The sequence below is a fragment of the Apis mellifera genome, linkage group LG1, assembly GCF_003254395.2.
Source record: "Apis mellifera strain DH4 linkage group LG1, Amel_HAv3.1, whole genome shotgun sequence".
NCBI classification, from domain to species: Eukaryota; Metazoa; Arthropoda; class Insecta; order Hymenoptera; family Apidae; genus Apis; species Apis mellifera.
Genome location: NC_037638.1, coordinates 26,606,102 through 26,631,212, shown reverse-complemented (window position 1 = coordinate 26,631,212; position 25,111 = coordinate 26,606,102). Strand labels below are relative to the sequence as shown.

General features: G+C 41.9%; 1 protein-coding gene across 8 annotated transcripts in view; it reads right to left on the bottom strand.

Moving 5' to 3' along the window:
• LOC551623 (nucleolysin TIAR) overlaps window positions 1–25,111 on the bottom strand; it is a 465,359-nt gene that overhangs the window by 184,042 nt on the left and 256,206 nt on the right. Inside the window, exons 1-2 of one of the 8 annotated variants that reach the window (XR_003306265.1) lie at window positions 2,667–3,502; window positions 1,533–2,513 (exon numbers count right to left, since the gene is read on the bottom strand). The exons of 6 other annotated variants lie outside the window; for them this stretch is intronic. The gene's annotated coding sequence lies outside the window, so the exon portion shown is untranslated. Of the gene's footprint in view, window positions 1–1,532; window positions 3,503–25,111 lie in introns of those variants that run through there. One more of the 8 variants, XR_003306264.1, reaches the window with a different exon arrangement.

The following is a 25,111-nucleotide window of genomic DNA, read 5'->3' as shown; positions in this document are numbered from 1 at the left end:
GCGTCGACGGATGGAAAGGAGATACACACGCGTTCGCGAAACGAGACGATCCCTCTGGAACGAGAGAGGGTTCTTCCGTCGTCGTTGCGCGAGGAATCGGGGTCCACACGCGTATCGAAACGGGGTCCTCCCGCACGGAACAGAGGGCACTCGATGGTGACACGATGGAACGCGATACGGTTTCGATACGCAAACGTTAAAGCAACGACGCCGAGGAGATTTCGCTGGGGAACGAAGAAAGATTCTGGCAGGAATGTCGTTCGAGTAGGGACTACAAAGTCCTGGCTATGCGCCAATGTCGTTTCTTTTTTCCTCTTCTTCTTTTCCTTTTCTCCTTTTTTTTTTCCTCTTCCCCTTTTCCTTCCCTCTCCCCCCCCCTCCCCGTTTTTCCGCGGCTTTTGTCAAGCCGGTGGCCGAGTTATAAATTTTTAATTGAGCTATAACGTTTCGTCGAGGCTCACGGTAAATGTTTATTAGCCGGTAATTACTGGGGGATAATTGCTCGGGGCCGGTAGTAGATCTCGAGCAGTCGAGGGACGGAGTCGCGCGCCGGTCACGAACGCTAATCGAGAAAAGTCGACATCCGTAATGGGAGCAATTAATTCCTGGCGATCAACGTTATTACTTTCACGAGCATCTTAGAAAGCCGGCACGTATATATATATATATATATTCCAATTTCTATGCGGGTCACATCCAGATCAGCCGGCCTTGCGATCCTCCCTCCCGTAACTTTCCGCCCCCTCGCGCACCCTACAAGAAGTTAGCACTTCTTTTATGGACGCCGGAATTGGAACACAGAATTGCGGTAGTTTCGCGGCAAAAGTATCGGAATGTTACGTATGAGATAAAACGGAGATAAAAATCGTCCAACTACGTTGCCTTCGCGCGATGCTTATAAAACCGCGTCGAAGAAATTATTGAAGAGAGAAAGAGAAAGAGAGAGAGGAATCGAGTATTGCATCGAGATAAATAAAGACGATTAGAAAATCTTGTATTCATCGTACAATAGACTTTAGATTTAGATTCTCGCCACGAAATATTTCTACAAACTTGCGAAACTTCATAGATCGGAAAATTAATTCGACCTTTAGTTCTATTTACGTATTTTCTTTGACGAGAAATACGCATATATGAAATATCGAAGGGAAATTGGTTGGAAATTCATCGCTTGACAACGCTACTTTTTTCTGCCAACTTGTCAGTTTTTCGACAATAGGAAGAACGAAAAGAGGACACGGAACGTGTCACGATTCGGCGAAACGTTAAGCGAAACCTTCCCTTCGTTCTGCGTATCAAGGATACGATAATTTGGTTAATTCGCGATTTGAAAGAGCGATGAAATGGAGCTGTGGAGGGGTGGAAAGGAGAGAGAGTGGCGGGAGTGTAAGTTTAACGACGTATATCGTTCACGGATTGACAGGAGGCAGCGGAGCATACGCTCGGAGCGGCACAATGTACCGGTTAAATTTATCTTAGAGCCGGGCTCGAACGATAGTGCAAAGCCATAAATCTGTAGTATAAAGCGGTACCTGATTTGTTGCCGGCTGTTGCCGTGTGGGTGAGCGTAGCTGCTGCGGTCAGCTTAGGCGGTTCTATCTTCTGCGGCATGCTGTGCGCCGGTATAGGGCCGGGATTCGTCATGGTGGTCATGGTGGTGGGCATCATCAAGGTCGACATGGTCAGCATCTTCGGGCCGTTCTCGTTTCGCCGAACGGCGAACGCGCTCTCCCTCCTTACCGTTCCGTCACGTGATGATCCACGTTCAACCACGATTACCGCTACGCCGAATTTTCCACGGCGTTACGACCCTCCTTTCTTCCCCTTCTTTCTCCTCTTCCTCCTCCACCTCCTTCTCCTTCTTCTTCTTCTCCTCCTCCTCCTCCTCCTCCTTCCCCGGCTCTCGATCGAGGGGACGATATCGTGTCTTCGGACGATCGAAAACGTTGCAGGGCGCGCGCACGTTTAGGTGTAATCGATGATCGCGGTTAAGCGCGGATCAATCGTTTATGGCCCTTGTCGAGAGTGGCATGTTATTATTACCTCGATCGGTAATAATATTTTGAAAGCAACTGGCGTCAACACACCGTGTCTTGCTTGCCGTGTTTATTATCGCCGTGGACGGGGATAATTCGGAGAAGTCACCGCATACCATCCGTCTACGCGGCGTCTATTTATCGCGACGTCACCAAGATCGCGCTAACTCCTCCCCCTCGCCACATTACTTTACCATCCTCGCCTCGCCTCGACGCTACCTCGCCTCGATATCTCTCCTCGCATCTGCCTCCTCCCTCGCGATCTTCCTCCAGATCTTCCTCCCCCCCCGAAAACTTTCTCGCGGCTTCTCTCCTACCTTCACTCCGAGTCTCCGTTTATACCCCCGTTCAATCTCCAACGACACTTCGAAACACCAAAATCTCTCTCTCTCTTCTTTCCTTTATCTTCCTTTCTTTATCTATCCGTCTGTCTCCGCCTCGAAGATTTACAAAAATTTCTCTCTCCAAATCCACCAACTGATGACGAGGAAATCAAAAAAAAAAAGAAAAAAGAAAAATCACACGTGGCTCGAGCTTTCTCCTTTACGATTCTTCTACGATGATTCCACGAATCAATCACCACATCAAGAGCCACCAACAACTTCCCCTCCCTCTCCTCGTCTCACTCACTCGAACAAGTTTCTTCCTCTCTTTCACACCCTTTTTCCTTTCCTCCTCCTCCCCCTTCTCTTCCCCTTCACTTCTCACACTTCCCTCTTCTCCGCCCCGTCCTAATATAATCGCCGCCAAAAATGATGGGATTCCAAGATCGAGATAACCGCGAACGAAGCTTGAACACTGTTGTTACGTTCACAAGCAGGAGAGGAGAGTGTGTCGGGTGTGCGTGAACGGCACACGCGGTTGTGCTGGCGCGTCTGTGCCACACGAGACGGCGGAGATTGTCCTGCTGTTATCGTTGTCACTCGACTGATCCCCGACGAGGGAACGTCACGACGGGCCTCGATATCACGCCGTGCACGATACGACACAGGTGTTTGCGTCGCGGAGGGAGAGAAAGAGAGAGAGAGAGAGAGAGAGGAGAGAGGGAGAGAGAAAGAGAGAGAGAGAGACAGGTGGCGTGTGTGTATTGTATATATATATATATATAAATGTGCGTGAGTGTGTATATATATATATCTGTTTGCGTGTGGAGGAGAGAGAGAGAGAAAGAGAGAGAGAGAGAGAGAGAGGATCAAGATAGGAACGAGAAGGACGACGTGGAGGACGACAACGTAAACGACGACTAGAACGACGACTAGGACGACCACGACAATGACGACGGGCTACGTGGACGACGACGACGACGACGACGACGACGACGACGACGACGACGAGGACTAGAACGACGGCGACGACGTTCTCTACGCTCTCCACGCTGCGCGCGTTACGTCACGTCCGGCCGAGCGTAGAGTCGGAACTCGTCTGGCGGGGAGAGCGCGAAGGGACGCCTGCCTTTGCCTGCCTGCCAGCCTGCCAGCCCTGAACGCCCGCCGTCGCGACGCCCAGAGGCGCCGGCGTTCCCGAGCGTCCGCGGAATCGCACGAGTTAAGACGCGAGCCACCAGTCGCTCGGCCGCCGCCAACCTGAAAGGGTTGGCTCGATGCGCCGGCTCATGCACCACTTCTCTCTACCCGCACTCCCTCTCTCCCGTTCTCTCCCGTTTCACGCTCGTTTACCTTCCGTTTATTCTTCCCCTCCCGAATAAACGAAACCTCCCCGCTTTTTTCTTACACCATCGTTTCGATTTTTACCGGATTTTAATATTTCTCTTTCTTTTCTTTTTGCTGCATTTTGTCCTCTTCGAAGCGGAGTTGAGATTTCGTGGCGGCTGTACTTTTATCCCCTGCGCCGAGAGTTTCGTTTGTATCATTGTAATTGGTTCTTCTCTTTCTTTCTGCGTGTATTAACGTAATGTAATTTGTAATTGTTTTTTTTTTTAATTTTCAGGAATATATAGTTGATCTTTCTTCTTTCTTCGGATTTTTTTCATTCGATGAATTGAAATAAAAGAAGATGTAACGCGATGTAAATTTCGAGGGGGGAACGCGCGTAAATCACGCGTCGTATCGATAAACGTCACGCATTAAACTGCAAATTGATTATCACGAAGATCGTTATTGTTCTAATAAATCCCTAATTAACGTAACCTACATTTGCTATTGATACAGCCGATAAATTATATTTATTCTACGGTATTGAATTATATCGATACAACTTGATGCGAAATGACGCGAACAGTTTAGGATCTATAATCGATCTACAATGAAGCGAAACTTTTAATCGAAAAGTGGTGAAAAAATCGTTCGAAATGTTTAATTATCGCGTCGCCGATGATCGATCTGACTGTCTGTGCGGGAAAGTTTTCGAGACGCGTTTTTGACTCGGAGGGAAGCACGTCTCGCTTAGTGCCATCTGCTGTGCAAACATTTCGCATTATGTCCTGAAAGTATTCACTTCGCTCACTACACGAGAATTCGCCCTACAGATGTTTGAACTTTCGGCGATTGGCACCGCTATTTCCATATCTGATGGTTATATCGACTATTACTTTCGAGTTTGCGAACGTTCTTCTTGGCGAGGAAGAAAATACCACCACTGGCGACGATTTATTTGCCTTTTCAATAGAAACGTGTCGTCGCCGTGGAATCGTTTATAAAATCGATTTAATCGTTTCGTTCTCGCGAAAGTATTGTTCGAATACTTGATTCGAATAATTTGATAACGCGTTAATTACGGTGGCGATTATACAAAAAAGAGGAAGAGAGAGGGAAAGATTGTGAATTCAAGTTGCGATGAACTTTCGAGCGTGGCAGCGATGTAACGAAATTTTCATAATTCCTCGAGTTTTTCAGGATTCTGAAAGGGAGGATTCTGGTTTCTTGGAAAGTAATTATGCGCCGAGTGTCTCGTAAAGCATACGGTCTAAAAAGTTTGCCGCATAAGTGATAGAATCTATGGTGGGTGGGAGATTCTCTGAAGCCCGAGGGCCCAAGTTTAAGTATAAACGATTACGTAGCGGCGATGATTTCGCGGATCTGTGGCGAAATCTGCTACCGAATCCTCGAGCAATCTACCCCCTCCCCCTTCCCTTTAAGGATGGCAGACACTCGTTCCAAGTGTTTCTAGCTGGTTTGCCTTTGTGCGGGAAATATCTTATCGTTGGATCTTCGATATTCTTCAAGAATTTTCGACCGAGGATATTGTTACCAGAATAAATTTACTTTCAAAGGGAGAGATCTCTACCTCTACCCTTGAAACAAATGGCTTTCTTGCAATCGTATGCCAAGAAGGAACGTCGGATTCTTCCGCGTCCATTTAAGACAGCGGTATACATATTTAAATGAAATCGTGTGTAGATGCACGAAATACATAAAACAAGAGATAAATTAGAATATATCTGGTATTTTCTTTGATACATATGTATATGTTTGTATATATATTATATATTTCGCGCAACGATATAATTAATTTATCAAATTTATCCCGTTTACAAATTTTTTATGAAAAATAATTACTTGGAAATTTCGGAGGTGCTTGGTTGACAAAGAGTTTTAACAAAAAATAGTCGAAATGCATTTATTTCTTTCTAATTACTCGGCCAATCCCCGATTATAACGTATAAATTTAATACAAATGTATAAAAGAGGAAATAATTTTTTCCGCGTATCGAAAAATTAACGAACATTTAAACGGAACAAAAGCTCGATATATCAAATACCTCGGATATTTTCCTATGCGAACATTGAACGATAAGCAATGAATACATTTAACGAAGAATTTGAAGCAATTAATATTAAAATCATTGGTTTTATTGTTTTTTACTCGCAGTATAAATATTCGATTAATTAGCCTTTATATTCTGCAATCCGTAATTAACGTTATTATCTTCTATTAATAACCTCGATTCATTAATGAATGCCTATAATAATAATAATTAATTATAGAAAGTAATTTTCAGTCTCTTGAAAATCGAAGCTTTATCAACGATCACGCGTGTATTATTTTTTCCCTCGTACGCGACGAATATTTGTGAATGCGCGAGTTTAATTTGTATAAATATACCCGTATTTCTTCCACGCTTTTTTTAATATTTTCATATTTACGTATTTTAATATTTTTATCGACCTTCGATATCTCGATATTATTCCCGATATTCAATATCGTTTACGTTTAAAATATTAAAATTTCGCACTATTATTTCTTCTCTTTCGATACTGTTCGCGCTTTTCGTAGACCGAACCTGAAAATTTCCAAAACGTATAATTTTTCAAATTATTCGTCGTGCACGTATTTAGATTTGATATGGAGATTTCGGGACGACCAATCAGACTTATGAGAGCCCTGGTCGAGAGCGGCATGTCTGACCTAATACCGTCCGTATCTACTTATCCATTAAGTGGCGCCGCTCACTGGTGGCAGATCGAACTAGGGTGATTGCAATGCTACTCCCCGCTCGAATACCGAAAGGACTTCACCCCTGTTTTCGGTAACATTGATGCAGGGCAAAGAAAGAAGCTCCGAATTAAGTTTTCCTCTTGGAATTCTGATTCGAGAAATCGTGGGATCGCCTAGTTTCAACGTACAATACGTAAAAATTATTCCTTTGTATTTGAATAAAAAGAATTTTTTTTTCTTTCGTCGATCTCTTTCACAAAGAATATATATCGTCGAACATTCTCGAATTTCTTACTTAGTTTTATTAATCGTCGTATTAAAACTAAAAAAAAGTTGTATGTTTTACGAATTTTTAATAAAGAAAAAAAGGGGGGGTGAGAAACTTGAATTGCGATGAAAAATTTCATGAATATTTTAACTCTCATCTCATCTTACAACTGCGTTACCTCTTTACTGTTTTTAAAAGGAAATTGAAGGGATGAAAAAGAAAGAATTAAATGGGTATAAAATCCATCGTTCGAAACCCCGATACTAATCGTAACAATCGTATTCCATTCCAGGAAAAAGGAAGCGTGGATAATGCAAACAAAGGAGCTTTTATTAACCGCGAAAAATGGTTATAAAATTTTCTCACGGGAACCATGTCGTAATACTTGTAAATACTCGATTACAATTATTATTTCTTCTTCCGATTTAAGCTTAATTTCGTGCAATTCGTCTGAGGACGTGTTTCGAGCTTAATCTTAAGAGGAATGGAATTACGTGGAATAGTCTTTCGTAACGCAAGTTTACTTTGAATCCAATTCACGACTAATAGTTGAAATTTTATATCACAACGCGTCATTTCATTCTTCGAAACAGTCGAAGAAAAATCCGTATAATAATATTTCCGGAAGGAATCCACAGATATTTTGCCGTTGATTTTGCAAAATTGCTCGGCTCGAGCAAATTAATTTTTGCAAAGATCGAACGTTCTCAAAGAATGGATTCACAAAAGCATCGACATCGAAAGAGCTTTGCGTGCATTCCTCTTGCAAAGGACTCGAATATCCGTTTCACATTATTTAAAACACACGCTTTTTTTCGAATTCACGTTTTTCAGAAACAGCTTACTTTATCAAAGATTTTTCTATAAATTACGTTCCCTACGTTTTTTTCCTTTTAGATACGTAGAATTTCTGGATGATGATGCAAACGTGAGAAACGGTAGAACGAATTAAACATAAGGGAGGAGGGTGAAAATGTTGAAATATTCTTACCGTGTATTCAATTATTACAGCGTTTGTACCGCAAAATGCAGATGAGTGGAGGAGTTGCGTTGGAACGAGAAATAAAATTTTATGTAAAAGCAAAAAAAAAAAATAATTCATTAAACGCGTGTTGTAAATATATATTCTCCCGCGCGAAGGAGGACGAACTTGATTTCGACGAGTACGAAGAATTTCTTCTATACACGCGTGATATAATATTGAAATCACGAATAAAGAGGGAGGAGGGGGGATTGAACGAATCCGACTAACTGGATAATAATTTTAATCTTAATTGGACCCAGCCCGGTTGAATTCATTGAAATCGTACGTGCGATTAATTTATCGGCCGGCCAAAGAAGAAACGACCAAAGAGAAACGATGCGCGGGGAGATAATTCGCTCGGAATGTATAAACAGACGCGCGGGGGAAGGCGGGGTAAAAGCGAGCAAGCCGTTTACGGGGTTATCCCCGTTGTTATGCGAACCGTGTGCATCGTTATGCATCTTTAATTTAAGTCGAATCATGATGAAATTCCAGAATGTGGCAAGATCATCCTCGGTCCCAACGCCTTGGTCCCGATATTCGGGGAATGCGAGCAGCGTCGGGGTGCGCTGTCTTAGCGGCTTGCGGAGAGGAGAAGCTCTGGCTTATGTTCAAACTCATAAATAATTCCGTTTGTGATCGTGGGCGTAGCAGTTGTCGGCTCGGATGGAGAGGAGGAGACAAACCGAGATGCGGCTACGTACACGTGGTGACGCGTACGTACGTATCCCCTCCCTCTCCCCCCCACAGAATCCAGCCAGCTATTGGCAACGGCCTGCCAAAATACAATCCGCTTCCCTTCTCCTTTTCCACGCGAACTCTTAACTCTTGCCACTTGGAATTTATTCGGTGGCGAGAATGAAATTTTACGCGAGGGCACGGGATTTTGGAATCGAGTTTTCGAAGGTTTCCAAGCTTTTTGATCTGCATTCGTTAAGGTGGGATGGAGGATGAGGTGATTCGTAGCATGATCGTAGGTTCGATACACATAGGAGGAAGAAGAGTAGGAAATACCATCCATACTCGGTTTATTCGATCGGATAGAGATTGGCAGTTAGCGATCGGTGAACAATCAGGCTTAGCTCGAGCTAGAGAGCAATCTAGATTCTACCCTGAGCGAAAACCAATCAAGTTTCTAGTCAGCTGGAATCAGAATCAGGATTCGATTCGGATCAGAATAAGGTCAATCAATTACCGTCCCACCGTATTTTATTGCTCGTTTTTCGAATATCTATTCGAGAATAGAATGGAAGATAAATTAGCTTTTTAAGCAAATTCGAATCTGTGTATAATAATCGATAATTTAAGGTAATTAGCCTTGAGTTGACGATTTAATTTCTCTGACCGAAATCAATCTTTCGAAATTTTATTTACATAAATAAAATCGAAATCGAAAGAAAGATAATTCAATACAAAACTGGATTAAATGGATCGATAAAATATTTTATAAATTATATCGAAATAATAAAATATCGGAGCATCGATGCACGAATTCATAAAACGTATATATATACGTGTAATATAAATGTATGAACGATGATGACGCCCGATCGCGCAACTTTTTCCTCTGAAAATCGTAAATCAAGCATTGGCCGCGAGTTAACCACCTCCCTCCCCGTTAATTAATTTCCAATCCGCCGAGAATTAAAACAAGAATCGAATCAACCGAAATCGTTAACCGATTTTAACGCGATGTTGCCATATTCGATGCGCGCACACCCTCCCCTCCTCTTCCCTCCTCCCCGCATAAGAAAACGCGCGCTGTACACATCCATTTCTTTCATACCCCTCCCAGTCACGCTGCTAATTGAATTGTGAATTTCACGGAATGATGAAACGCAATCGAGAAGCGATACAACAAGGCTCCATCAAAGGGGAAGAAGAAGAAGAGGAGGAAGAAGAGGAAGAAGAAGACGACCGACGGAGGAGGGGAGATAAGAACAGTTGCAGAAGGAGCAACAAAAGTTTCCTCTCAAAGATATCGATACAGGCCAGGTTGTACCCATTATATTAGATAAGATTCCTCATTATCCTCAACTAAAATCCCAGGGAACAACAGGGAAATACGATGACGAGAGTGCGCACCACCACCATCACAACCACTATCACCACTACTCGTCCCGATCACCTCCTGTTTTTCGAATATTCATCAGGAATAACAAATGATATAATAATAACAACGATAATAATAATAACAACAACAACAACAACAACAACAATAATAAACAGGAAAAATAAGGGGATGGAGTGGAGGGAGAGAGAAGAGAAATAAGGGATCCGCAACCGTTATTAATAAGTCGGAAAATTCCGAAAGAGCAAATTTTTATTCCCTCTCCCTCCCCCCGCATATTAGTTTAAATTGGCTTGGCAAATTGGCTGTTTTACGGGAAATAGCCCGGAAATGGGGTCCCGAAAAAGGGGGTACGATGGAAGGGAATCGTAGGACGATGGCGAGGATAACGGAAAAAGGAGTAAGAGGAGGGAAAGGGAGGGGGGGGGCCGGGGTGTACAGGTAGGAATGGAAGGACGGAGAGAAGGCGGATAAGCCTGAGGCGATCCGCCTCGACATTGCTATGTTGCGGTAATTGTAGCTAATTAAGAGCTCGAATTCCCTCCTTACCGCTTTCCTCCCTCTTTCTCCTTCTCCCTCCCTCCCTGTACAGCCTCTCTGTCCTCCTGTGAGAGTAAATGTAACAGGAGGACCACACTCGCGGTATCTCCTTCCAGAAAGATAAGGACATGTAACATCCATGCGTCTTTTCGTACGTCCCTCTCTTAGAGTCTTAGAGTCTTATATAAGATCGAATGTATATCGTTTCCTTTTTTTTTCGAAATCGGGCGAAAAAGTTTTCTCGAGATTCTTCCTACGCCTATGCACTGCTCACTGTTGGAAAGAAGTCTCGAGAGACGGCACAGAGGGGTTTTTCTAGGTCTGCCTACTCTTCATTTCACACGCCACGCAATGCTATATGTAGTGATAGAAGAGATATAATTTGAATATTCAAACGTTCGTAAAAATTGTTATGTTTAGACTGGAAATATTTTCGAAACTATTAATTATTTTGATGTAATATTAATATATGTCTATTGCTCCTTATTCAAATTACTGACATATGCGTATGTAAAGTACAATAATTCGTATATCGTGTCAGTTACAGAAAAGAATTTAAACGTTTCCTTGTATGAGTGATTCGAGATCATTTTTTTCATTATTTATAAAGTTATTCGTATATTATCTTAACGCTATTCGAATACAAAATTATAAATTATCGTTACAAATCATAATTAATATATTGATGAGAGATAAATAAATTTTTATATTATATCGATACGTTACAATTCTCTGGATTCTATGGCAATGTTAATGGATCGAAGTTTCGATACAGATTTCGTCCTTTTGGATTAATATATATGATCATGGTGGAAGGAAAAATAGTTTCTTTCCAAACTAACCAATCAGACCCTCCTTCGCTTCTTTCCACAATACATTATACATGATAAAATTCTAAAACCCGAAACAAATGTTTCTCCATCGAATAACTTCGATATTCGAAAAACCAAGTTTCTTTTCTAGGCAGCCAACGTTTTAATTATTCCCCCCAATTTCAAAGTGTAATTTTGCATATCGAAACGAAAGCAGAGATAGTTACACGCTGTTGTTTCGTTTACAAACATCAAAGGATGGAATTCATAATACGGTGAATGGATCCAGGCAGTGAATCTTTGGCCAATTATATTGGCAGCCAGATGCTCTGTCCATTAGCGTGCTCCTTTAACGAGTTATCCACCTTGAAGCAGGATATTGTCTCCCAAGTTTCACCGTCGTTACCACGCTCGCTTAGGTTTGATCGATGACTCCTCCATCGAGCTGATAGGCGACATCGGCTGCAACCAAGCCACCTTGTACTCGGTGTGCGGTGTACGAAGTTCATGCCTCTATCGCTTATACACGTATATATGCCAAGCACGAGGCTAAACGGGGGACGGAGCGTTGTACGACGCGTGACTGTACGAGCCGCAATGATGTATATAAGAATTTATAGTAGACCATTAAATTACATTTTTCAGTTACGGACGAGGAAAAATGACGAGGTCTTCTCCACTTTCGGGTAAATTCGATAATTTGCTCGGGAGGAAAAGATAGATTGCGAGATAAAATTCTAAAAAGGAGATATATTCTTCTTTTTTTTTTCTTTTAAATAAATAAAATAACCTCGAAATCGAGGATTGTATTTCAAAATATTTTCGTTTTCGACGCTTTTCTATTCTTGTTTCGACAACATTTGCGTATTTTTGCGTTCCTCTTTTTTCTTTTTTTTTTTATTTTTTTATTTTTGGCAATTTTATTTTTGGTTTTTAATTTCATTCTTTTTTTCTTTTTTTCTTTTTTTTCATTTTCTTCCTCCTGTTTTTACACCCAATTCGATTGCACAAAATGTGTACGTGTATTGCGTGTTTGGTTTTTTTATCACTCTGTATTTTGTATCGTTTATCCAGAAAGTCTGGCTCATGCTGAATCACTCGACCAGATAAACAATTGTACGATCGTTTTACGCATCAGCAGTTTGTAAAAATCCCCCTATTGAAGATTCGTAAATTGGGGATTTTTAAATTTTCGGGGAGACAAGTAGTCGAAAAGTCAAAAATTGTGGCACTATTTTCTCTATATTCGTTGCCTTGATTAATAAAATTTTAATTCGCCTTTTTCTTTTTTTTTTTTATCTTTTTTTATTTTTGCGATGAAAATTCAGACGTACGTCGTTAGAAATCGAGAAAATACATTACTTTCTCGAGTGTATTAATTTTACCGACGCATTTGTGTTTTTGTAAATTGAAAATATTTCAGTCTCGAAAGACAGCAAAAAAAAAAAAAAATAAAAAAAAAAATAAAAAAAATAAAAATAAAAAAAAATAGATATACACGTTCTTTGATGTCACGTCCTATATATGTACCTTGAAATGCAGACCAAATTCAAAATAATTAACAGTTTTTTGCAGCCTGTTTCCATTCTAGCGTTTTTTATTAATTTGATATAAAAGTAATGGGTTTTTTTGGTGACAAATAAAATTACGAGAAACAGAAGTTTTATATTTTAATAAAGGTTTTTTTTTTTTTTTTTTTTTTTTTTAGAAATAAATTTAATATCGCGAACAAGTTTATAAAAATATTTATATATCTTTCGTCGTTGCGTAAATATTAATCACAACGGCAAATTAAAATAATTTATTTATTTATTCATATTCATTAATTCATTAACTCTAACTAATTAATTTAAAAATATTACTACTTCTAATGTCGAAAAAGGAAAAGAAAGAAAAAAAACAAACAAAATCCAATTCAGTTTTCCACGTATCCTGGAATAATATAATTAATTTGACGACGTAAGGGATAATATTAACAATATCTGAATGAATTTTTACCGCAATACAGAAATTTCTGTTTTCGCTTGTGTGCAACGCGAGAGAAAAGGATGCGTGCGAATTTCCATAAATATCCATTGTTACTGTTTCACGTCGTACGTGAAATTAAATGTACAACTTTTGTCACTTAAAGTTTATTCAAGCGAAACGACTTCCAGAATTATAAATACTCATCAAAAGTTTACGAAAGAGAAGAAAATTTAGAAGGGAGATATAGTTGCTCATCTCTTAAGTAGCTGTAATAACTTGCCTCCTCGTGCGTGTGAGTTTCCCTACAAAAGATCAGAAGTGACGCACGACCCGTTACTGCATAAACAAAAGTTGCGATATTTAACAGTCGTAACTCACACTTTGCTTAAAATTCCGCTTAAAATTCTGATTTATTAGGAAAATGTATATACGCTATGAAGAGTTTACCCTTTATCGAGATTCAAAAATTTTGCATACGTTTTAAGATTATTTCGAAACGACTCGTCAAATATTAAAATATAATCGTTCATCACTAGTTAGCAAGATGATGTATGAAACAATTTACCAACATTCATTGCATGATCTAAATCGAATCATTTACGCTAATTCCTATTGCAACAGCGTGTTATAATTGAAACGCGTTATGCAACTGTGAGATCAAGTCATAGGATGGAAATAAATATAAGGTTCATGACTTTTCTTTCGAATTCCGATCTCGTGAAATACCTTTGAAATGTTTTCAGGTAGAGACAAGGGAGAAGTTGTTTAACGAGAAGTTCGATTTAACGAATCCCTCGAAGGCCTGTCGCGCGAATCGAAATTTCCAACATTTGGAAATGTATTTGTCTATTCAGCAGATTCCGAATTGCGTCGAAGGCATTTCAAATTATGGATTTCTATTTGCGCTATAATCGAAACTGTGTGGATGCACACGTGCTCCGCTATTTAGACCGTTTCCACTCATACCTGGCTGTTATGTTATGCGTACTTGTAATCTTCCAAACTCGATCTCAAAGCGTTACCCGTGTTTCGATTACTTGCTTCCACCAGTAGTTAGAATTTTACATGGCAATATCGAATTGAATTCACAATTCAAATTCGATCTCCTCCATTGTTTCATAAAAAATTTTTTAACTTGGAAAAGTAACGAATATCGTTATTGATTGATTGACGATAAAAAGTTTAGACTTTAGTCGTAGATGGATATATTTTTTCCAAAAAATATCTATCGTGTAATTTACTCCACGAAATTCGATTAGATTCGATCAAATTTGTAATCGATATTAAGAAAATTTCGAAGAGATGCAACTATGAAAATAACCGTTAATGATATCGCGTGAAGAAAATTTTTTTTAATCTAATGCTTAAGATTTGTTTTATATTCATCGCTCGAATCAGACATGTCGTCCCAATCCGACTTATCCCAAGTTCCGTACAAGAGAAACGATTCCCAGAAGTTTGTACTCACTTTTAGGAGAAAATGTAGGTCGCGAGTCCAATTCATAATTTCCATGCTGATTTACATACCTAAGTGCACGAAGAAACTTTGATTCTCTATATTCTCCACGATCGATCGAGGAGGTATCGGAATAGTTAAAAAAAAAAAAAAAAAAAGAAGGAGAGAGGATTTTTCTCCGCGTAAAAACTTTTCCGCGAAAAATCGAAATTTTTATTTGCGATTTCGCTCGATTACGGCCGGGTCCGTAATCGTCGCGACAGAAATAGTAATGGATAGACACGGTGTAACAATTACAGCTCCCCCTTCAGTATTTCCACATTACTCGTTTTAATCGGTATTTGTTGGAAGGACGGGTTCGCAACACCCGTCGGTGTGCAAAAACCAATAAAATAAACAAGAATCCAACGACGAGTTATACCCATATCACGCCCATCCACGCAACATTTTTCCTTCGCAACATTCAATTCGTTCGCGCACACTACACGCTTCCAGAAGAACCTTTGCGCCATTTCGCGTTCGACCGAGCACGCAGCTCGCGCGTGTACGCGTTTAACGTACGGCCGCGATAACACGCGAGTTGCACGCGTGTGCAACAGTCGTCCGTGTTTTCGCGCGAGCCTCTACATGTCCACGGCGAAAACACGCGACGAGAACGCCCTCTCTCCGCCTATCCGCGTACTACACGCGTACACAACGCGGCCACGTCGCGTGTAACGTACCGCCTGTGCACGACGGTGGTGGACAGCGGCGGCTAATCTACGTGTACGAAACCATTTAATACGGACAAAGGTGGTGGAGTGGGAACACGCGTGCACGCGTGCACAACGACTACTCGAGGAAGAGAGCGAGTTTATATATATATATATATATATATACATACGTATAGAGGAAGATAGGAAGATAGGAAGCAGTCAATAATTCACGCATTACTCTCGGTTATTATGCTACTGTGGTCTACCGTACTCGTGCGGTCGGCAATTCGGCTTTACGTTTGCTTTACTAACCATTGTGCGGATACATATCGTCCCAATCCTCGTATACCATCTCCGATGCACCAATTCGTAACCAACCTCCTGGAATTCTATTTATTTATCAAACTCTTACCACCATCCTTCTCTCTCCTCTCCTAATCGGAATTCTCTCTCTCTCTCTCTCTCCGAGTTTCGAACCTGGCCGCGTGTCTCTTTGAGCTCGATTTACGGACCAGAAGGAGAGGGAGGAGGGGAAATGGAGGATCGTTGCGTGCGTGGTACATCTTCTCGAATTGTTGCGCGTATATATCTGCATGATAATGGAGCGCACGGGATAGCTCTTGGCTGCGATCGCATCTTGGGGGAGCCGCGGTAATTTCCAAGCCTTGTGTAGATGAAACATTACGCTACGGGTTTCGACCTGGAGGGGGCTTGGATTGCTCTCCCGGCGAATCATCTTCGTTCCCTCTTCTATCGTTTCCTTCGTTCTCAATCGTTCTACGGGAAAGAAAGAGGCGTCGATCGAACGTGCGTCGTGCTTTTTCTATCGCGAGAAACGGGTCTATGATTTATAACGTTATTGGTTCGTTAACGTCGGATAAACGATTAATTAAACGCGAAGCGTGACGATGATCTGTTCCAACTGTGTGAATCGAGTTTCCCCACGTTTGCACTGTTATTGTTTATTGTATAACCGGCCTGGTTGAATAATTTGTTTCGATATTTTGGGTCGAGTATAACGAAGCCTGGATTCTTGAACTGAGCGTAAGAAGATTTACTTTCGCGTGTGTCGTATGTTTGAGCGGGAAGCGTTTCGTATTAATAATAATAATAATACAAGAAGACGCGTTTATTTCCAACCCTATCCGAAGCGGCGATGTCGAAAAACGAGAGAAACGAAATGTCTAGCCGCTATTATTTACCTGGTAGTGACAGTGAAAGGGGGTAAGGAGGGAGGGGAAGGAACGGGAAATAGAAAAGAAGCGGCTTGTCCGCATTGAAGTCGTAACTTTCGCCTGTTTGTCTTACGCTAATTAACTGAACATGAAATATTTTCCGAGGACGCCTGGGGACTTCCAGGTCGGGAACAGAAGAGGAGGAGAATGCCAAGCGGGATACCGTAACCGGATATTTCTATTCCTGACCTTTTCTTCTCTTTTTTCCTTCCTTTTTCCCCCCCCTTTTTTTTCTTATCTCCACAGACAGATCGTTAAACGTTTATTAATCGCGTAATTTGCTCTTGTTGAGTAACGTTCTTCGTTTAAAAGATGCGCGTGATTTATGCGCATCGATAATAATTCGATTCGAAATTCAAGAAGTTAGGAAAACAATTTCTCTATTATTGGATTCTTTAATTCCACAATTCCGTGGACGAAGGTGTACATGTCGCATCGCGAAAAAAACTCGCGAAAGAAACTCACGGAATGGACGATCTCGAACGACATCTATTTTCTTTCACAACATCCCTCAATTTCGTTTACTCTCGTATCCGCTCATACAAACTTTAACTTTAATCGTGAACACCTTGGAATCCTAATATTAAAATTCGTCTATATAAAAATCGATTAACATCTCCAATTCCATCTCTCAATAACGAATTCTTAATCGAGAACGAAGGGACATCCCCACGTTTGATTATAAAAACGATCGTAACCGTTGAAGAATTTGATTTCGCTGTATAAACAGAAACGAATTCTTATCTCCTCCCCCCGTAAGAAACGTAAGATCGTTTCCCTCGGCCTGTAGGGGGAGGGAGGGAGGGTGGCGTGGAAACACGGCTGCGTTTCAAAAGTAAGTACGTACGTAACGGGAATTCATTTTCTCTTAAAATGTCGGGCGGGAGTTCTGTTTCATCATAAATGTTATTAATCGCCGGAGGCCCTTTTGTCCCGGTGATGTTCAACGTTTAAGTGTCGAAGTTTTTCTACCTCCTCCCTCCTCTTTCTCTCTCTCTCTCTCTCCTCGAGTATGACGCCCACGCTTCGCAAAACGGTCAGAGTTCCGTTCAAAACGTTTGTCTTAACGAAGTTAGACTCCCGCGCGGAGCGAAGTTTTCCGGTTCGTGCCGCACGATTTGCAACGAGAGTTTCCCAACGAGTCGTGGAATATATATGTATATATATCTTCGCCTGTACCTGGAGGTGTGCAGGCCACCCGGCGCGCACGATGACTGTAGCCGAATCGCGAGAAATTCTTAAGATTCACCTCCCCTCTTCGATGCTTCTAATTAAGCCACGGCTACGCGATAATAACAATTAACCGAGAGCAAGAAGTTTATACGCCCAAGTTTCGATACTTCAGATACGCGTGTTTTAGATATATATACACGCTTTGTTCGTAAGTTTGCTTCACGATGTCGGATGGAGGGACAAGCAGCTTATTTTCTTTTTTTTTTTTTTCATTCGAGTGGATATATCTCGTCTCGTTTTGAAATGAAAAATTATGGAGAGACGTATCGAGAGAGACTGGATTCTGGTGACGTTTCGAAATTTTACAGGTTGGATGTGATCAAGAGATTCAACGTCAGAAGCGTAGCTTTTAAATTCGTCTTGAATTCAATTTTTTAATTGTTAGGGAACGAATTGTGTGTCCGTTGGAGATCGGAATATTAAATATTTTATTTTCAGAAATGAAAGTGAAATAACCGACAACGCACGAAATTTATCGAAATTTTACCCGAAATCGAAATTCGCTTCCTTGGTATTGGATCGTTGCAGAAATTATGGCGCGAAGGAATCACGTTAACGCGATTCTTGGAGGAAGTTTTACAAGTCCAAGTTGGAACGTGGTGACATCTTCGAACGAAACTGATACTCGTATAAAGTACGGTTTCGAGTTTGGTTCAAACATCAAAGTCACGATACTTCTTTTCGACGATTATTTTGCTTAACGCGCTAGAGACATTCAATTAACGCCCTCTCCCCCCACCCCTGCCCTCACTGTCGGCCGCGAGGTTAGAAAACAATGCGGATGACGGTGGCGGATGGGGTGAAAATGTTGTAATCGTATCGGCGGCCGATACGGATGAAAGGATAAACGGACAAATAATACAGCGTGCAAACACAATGGAACTTTAATATTCATGCGGAACGCATTTGATCCTGCTCTTTCCGCCCGTTTCGAATTATTTATACGGTGTGTATTTCCCCTAATGTCCCCGCATAATATTCGAATATCGATTCGCAACACTGTGTGTTGACACTGCGATCGGGCCGCCCGTTTCCAATACCAATGATAGGGTCGTAATCACTCGGCCTCTTTACACCTCTTGACACCTCCAACGTCTGTTATTCCAATCGTTCCCATTGTTCGTAGATCGTTCGAACGAGGATCGAGAAAATGAACTCGAATCGGTTTCGGTTCGCGATCAAGCGAATATCAACTCGAGGATAGAACGAGAAAGAAACTGTTCCCGTCCGAATATCGAGAAAATGAAATTAATTAAATAAATAAATAAAAAGCTCTATCCTCGAACGGAAGAAGATATTTAAAAAAAAAAGAAAAGAAGGAAGGATGAAATTGAAAGATGAAAGAAACTCGAAATTTAACATTCGTATCCTCGCGGCTTCCGCCTCGAATCGAGCCAAGTATCGTCCCGTGTCGGTATAATCGCCCGTTCGTACTTTCATCCCCCTCTCCCCTGGCTCTCCTCCTCCTCCGGAGATGAAAGAAGGCGGCGGAGACAAAGCGGGGAAACCGGCAATTTCGAGGTAGCGTTACGCAATTTACTGCCTTTTCTCCCTAGAAAAGTTCCAGCTAAATAAGAGAGCCAAGGTCTTATTAGGAGATGATGGGGAGAGAGGGGGAGAGGGAATCGGGGGCGATGTTATGCCGCTCCCACGGAAACAACACGCTCTCCCTTAAGTTAACGGAGGAACAGAGACGCGGAAGAGGCAACCGTTGGTGGATGGATGGAGGGTAGTTTGTCAACTCCGGCTCCTTCCCTGTTTCCAACCCCGGTGAACCTAATTAAAGCCGTGCACTTTTCTTTCATTACCTTCCTCCCCATGCATTCTCCTCCTCCTCCCTCAAATTTCAACACTCCTTTCTTCCTCCCTCGCCTGAAATTACTACGAATCATCACCGTTCCCGAGGCATCAAACGGATCGGACTGGAATGATCGAGCTCGGTTCATTAATTTCAAGCCACGACTCCTGATATACCCTTTTCCCTTAAGTTGCACTTTATCTTCTTGGAAAATAACGTAATGCAAGGGGAATCATTTCGAATTCCCTGAGACAACGACACGGAAGAATCTCTCAAATTCGGAGCTTCGAAAATTCCTCTCTTCGTCGAGGAGACAAAGAGAGCAGCAAGTATAGAAGGGATTCGCAATTTTTCCTTCGATTAATATACGCTTCCATCTCCTGGAACGGGATTTAATCACGGGGAAATCGATCGAAACATCCGGCTTTTTAGAAGCGGCAACAACCGTCCATCACTCAGGATGTAGCTGGCCGGCCAAGGGTTCCTATCCACCCCACCACCATCGCGCTTCCCCCGGGGAAGCGTATACACGGGGATAGCTTCCGCGTCCACCGTGCACGGGAGACGCGTGCACCCCTCCTACGGCACATCCCTGATACACCGTCGACTCATCCGGAAGCGACTTCGATACGGTTCCCGGCCCGCTCAACCACCCCCTCTCTCTCCTTCAACGTTCCACAGCCAAGTTTCTGCCTCTCCTGTGAATTAACAACAACCGGCGGGTTGTTGCGGCCCGCTATACTTGAACAGTCGTATAATCTCACTAGGTATAGGCTCCAGGTCCCTTCCATAAACGCGAAACAGCATTGTCGGTTGCACACGAATGCCTGGCTACCAACCCGGTCGTGGTTACGGTAATGAAATTGCTACGCTACCCTCCCCTACAACTGATATTATTCCGCTTCCAGCCCAGGAATACCGGCCATTGCGTCGGTTGGTTTAGGGACAGGCCGAGTGATATTTCGAGAAGTTTCCTCGAGCTATTCGCGACCTCGCCCTCCATTAAACCACGCGCGTGGATACGTCGTCCGCCCCTGCACTTGGATAAAGTGTATATGTATATACATATCGGGATAAGTTGCACCTCCTCCGCTTTCCCTTCACTCGAAGGACACGAGGAAAGGAGGAAGCAACAGGAGTCGTTTAACGAGAGAATTAAGGAGCGATGTTTCGTTGTTCCTGAATAGGTTGATCGATTTTTGATTCGAAAGGAAAATTTGGGAAAGGAGAGAGGGGTGGTGGGAAAAGAGGAATTCTTTGAATCGGGAAGGAATTCGATGTGTAGATGGGATTGATACGAGGTGTATAAATTACGGCGAATGAATCGTCTGGATAAGGAGAGGAAGGAGAGGCGTAACCGTGCAGTGAACATTCCTGTTTCTGTACAGTCCCGGTGCAGTCAATATTTGCATAGCAAACTCTGAGCAATGAATTCGTGCAGCCTCTCTGAAATGACATTTTACCTTATGTTTACGTTTTCATTATTTATTTCGCGCGTTATCGGATACGAGAAATATATACGATATACGCGAGGGAGAAAGAGAGAGAGAAAAAGAGGAAGAAGATAAAATCCGCGCAATTATTTTTAACGAGCGAGGAGCAAAGTTGTCGCGGATATTCGTACACGTGTATATAAAACCATCGACTCGAAGAAACGAAAATATTAATAGATTCAGCGATTTTAATAGTATATCAGCGCAATCGTGAAGGTAAAGGTAAAATATTTCAGGTAACGAAATTAAATGAGGAGGAAGAAGAAGACCGGATATAAAAGGTCGAAGAGAATAGCGTAAGTAATAACATGGAAGAAGAAGAGGAGAAGGAGGAAGAAGAAGAAGAAGAAGAAGAAGGAGGAGGAGAAGAATGTTAAGTGAACGAGTTGAACGAGAATGGGTTGGAAGAATGAAAAGTTGTTAATGGGAAAAAATTAAAAACTGTCGTGTAATCCTCATCGTTTCCGGGGGAAAATTCCCTTACCTTCCCTTGTAGAAGTTGCGGAATCAAGCGCAACTGTAACTTAAGCCTGAACGAAGAAGAATCGAGATGATGGAAGAGACTTATTTCCGAAAGGAAGTTAACCTCTTTGCTCGAATAAAACGACTTTAAATGGATTAACGATAAACTTCCATCAGCTCGTTCCCCCGAGCTTTTATTTTTCCTTCCTTCATTTCCAAACTGGAAATAAATTTTCAGAAATATCTTGTCATCTGTTCCCGCGCCAATTAATTTACGCGAAAATAATCTACGCGATCTATTCTTTTTCATCGAAAGAGCTGTATTTCTCCACGAATAAATTGGTTAATCGAAAGTGAATTCGCGAAAAGTTCGTTCTTTGTAGTTTCGATTACTTATAAAAGGTCGGGGAAATTTTGACTTTCAAAGTTTTTAGTAATCGCGTTTTATTCGATTATTATTATTATTATTATTTTTATTTATTTACTTTTTTCTTTCGCTCGAAAGTTTGCGATAAACTTTCGCGATAATGAAAGATTCGATCGACCGTGGGTGAAAAATGTTCGTTAATTAACTCTGTTACCCCGTGAAACAGGGTAGGGGGAAGTTTTCAGGGAAAACCTTTTAATACTTTTTAACTTGGAATAATAATGGCCCGTATTTACAGTTGGAAACGAAAAATATATCGCGCACCGTACGAAAAAACATTTTTTCCTAAAAGCAGAACTTCATACGTTGGAGTAAAAAACTCGCATTACCTTTGTAGCGAACGCGCCGCTTTGTATTTTCATTCATGTTTATAAATGATATACAAAATAAACGGAGTCTCTTTTTAGGGGAGAGAGAGCATAAATAAAAACTATATCTGATTCAACTATATCTACCATCCGCTTGCGCTTTGTAATCACTTTTTACTCTTCGCCACCTTTTTCCGCCACCAGCATAAACAATGCTGTTGCTTTAGCGGTTGCACGTGAAAATTTTCCCCGCCGTGAATGAATCTTTGATCGTTCGTAGCCACGCCACCGCGTAGCAATCGCTCGTCCCATCCTTTCCCCTTATTTTTCTCGATAAATAAATAAATAAAAGAAAAAAAAAATCCCCTTAAAAATCCCTAAAGCAAAAAAAAAAAAAAAATTTAAATCCTTCCCGGCAAAATTATCCGAAATTTACTTTTCCTCCCGGTGTTTCGATCGGGACTCGATTTTAATTAATTCATTAATTCAAACGCTTTGTTTCATTGTTATGCGCATTTTAAAACATGTTTATGAAATTTTAATTTAATCAACGAACGGTGACCAGTTACAATTTTCCTCGAATAAATTATTAATATTTATAAACAAAACGTTACGCCATTGTTGGCGAGTAATTTAATATATTCGATTTAATTTCATACCGGAATTTTCGAAACCCGTCGTCATCAAGATCCTCGTTATTCTCCTCGAGAAAGAAAGAAAAATTTCCCACTATGCGGAATCATTTCATCGTAACGTTAGAAAATTTATTATCGGGGATAACGCGTGAACGCAACTTCGATCCACGAATCGTATAAATATACACTTGTACATATATATATATATATATTTCCAATCCCTTCCCCCTCTCCATCTATCTCGAAAAAGATCGAGATTCATTCATCTTTCAAACCTCGTTACAATCGTTACACGCGCAACATTCCACCATTCCTTCCATAAACTAACAGAATAACTGGCAAAATAGAATCCACCCGTATTATCCAAACCCGTCATCCTTCTCTCGACCGCCGCTCGATCACCAATCCACTCCCAATCAATTATAACGAATGGCCCCCGTTAATTTTATACTACCCAATATTTCTGATAAATCGATATCTCCATCTTCCAGCCCATTGTTACCCTATGTCTTATATCCTATATACCCGCTTATATATATATCTCCAGATAGATGATAATAACAATCGAAGTATTCGATCGCGGCTATTGTCCCTGCTTTAATTGCATCTCGATAGACGAGATGGCATATAAGGAAAACCGCGCCCGAAATGATACACGCCAGATTATTGCCGAGATGTTGAAACCGTCGGTTCACGTTAGATTCGTCCATTCCCGTTTAATCCTTTCGATTAGTCGTAATGGGTGCGCCGATCAGCCGATCCTTTCTCCTCGAGTTTAAAGACAATCTTCGATCCGTAACGGGACGGGCGTAGGATGGAACGAGAGAGACAGAGAGAGGATCATAGTGGAGCTGAAAAGTAAGTAAGCGAGAGGGAGCGAGAGACACCGATGTAGCGGTTCAATTACAGTTACCCCCGTTAACGACCGCGCTAGAAGGCCGATAATGTCGCGATACCGGTGAGTGGAGGGGAAGGGGAGAGGGTTGGCCGTTGGCTCCTTTATGCTAACGAACCCGCTCGCAGACACGAGCTGTGTGCGCAGACGATCATACATCGAGGCGGGCGAAGATAGCGGAGAAATTAGCTGAAAACGGCGGGGGCTTTGGCGATTATTGCCCACGGTCAATCTTGGCCGGCGCCGGTTATTTGCGCGGTATCTGCCCGCCTCTCTTTGGATGCGCGACCAATTTCCGATCTCTCCCTTTACCACCGAAATCGCGGTGGGTAATTTACAAGCGGCCGGTTTGCCACCGCCGAGAGGAAAGTCGGGCCGAAACCCTGCTCGCGGGGTGTAACCGAATAGATATTCCCTCTCCGTGGATTTCGACGATTATCGACGCGCGTTGTAAAGCGAGGAGAGTGAAAAATGATCGTTAATTGGGATGTTTGCGTAAAATTTCGACGAGAATTACGTACGTACGTACAGGAATTTGGAAATTTAAGAAATGTTTCGAACAGAAATTCGATGTTTTTTTTTCTTTTTTTTAAGGAACGAAGGAAATAGGATTTTACGTAATTCAGTTTCGTATTTAGTTTCGTGACGGGGATAAGGTTGGAAAGCGCGCGTCGGATAAGGTTGGAAAGCTTCAATCGGTTCGAGCGATAAAGGGTGGTTGGGAAGAGGAGGGAGAGAGATATGGGAGCGAAACTGTGACGAAACGAGAGACGGAGAGCGAAAGTGGACGGTTCGAATAAACGGCAAACTGCCACCACGTGTGAAGAAACTACAGAGAGGTTTGATCGTACATGTTTAACGGTGGTAATGGAGTACAGATCGAGTGTAGACACGAAGGTGCAATAGGTGAAAGGCGAGCAATAGTGTGGTGACCGGTGTGGGGGACGATGAGAGAGAGGGAGAGAGGGAGAGAGAGAGAGAGTAGCAAAGGGGTTTTGCGCAATGCGCCCGCTGCAGTGGGGTTTATTTCTGATCTCTGCCTAACTTCCTCTCTCTGTTTCCGACTCATTGTGTGTCACGGGTAGGTTTGTCGTAGCTTCCAACTTTTTACTCTTTTTTAGCTTCGACTCTTTCTTTATCTTGCCGGCACAGACACGCGCGTGCTTACTTTTCTCTATCACTTCCGATTATTTACATCGAGCCAGCTTGTACCTTTTCACGCAAATTGCTCGCAATATCCTCTTGCACTTCTCTTTCCTTTATTTTTAATTTTTTTTTTTTTTTCGTGCTTTCGAGCGAAACTCTACGCGATTCTACGCGTATGACTTCGAAACATCGTGCTTACCGAGCATTCATCTCA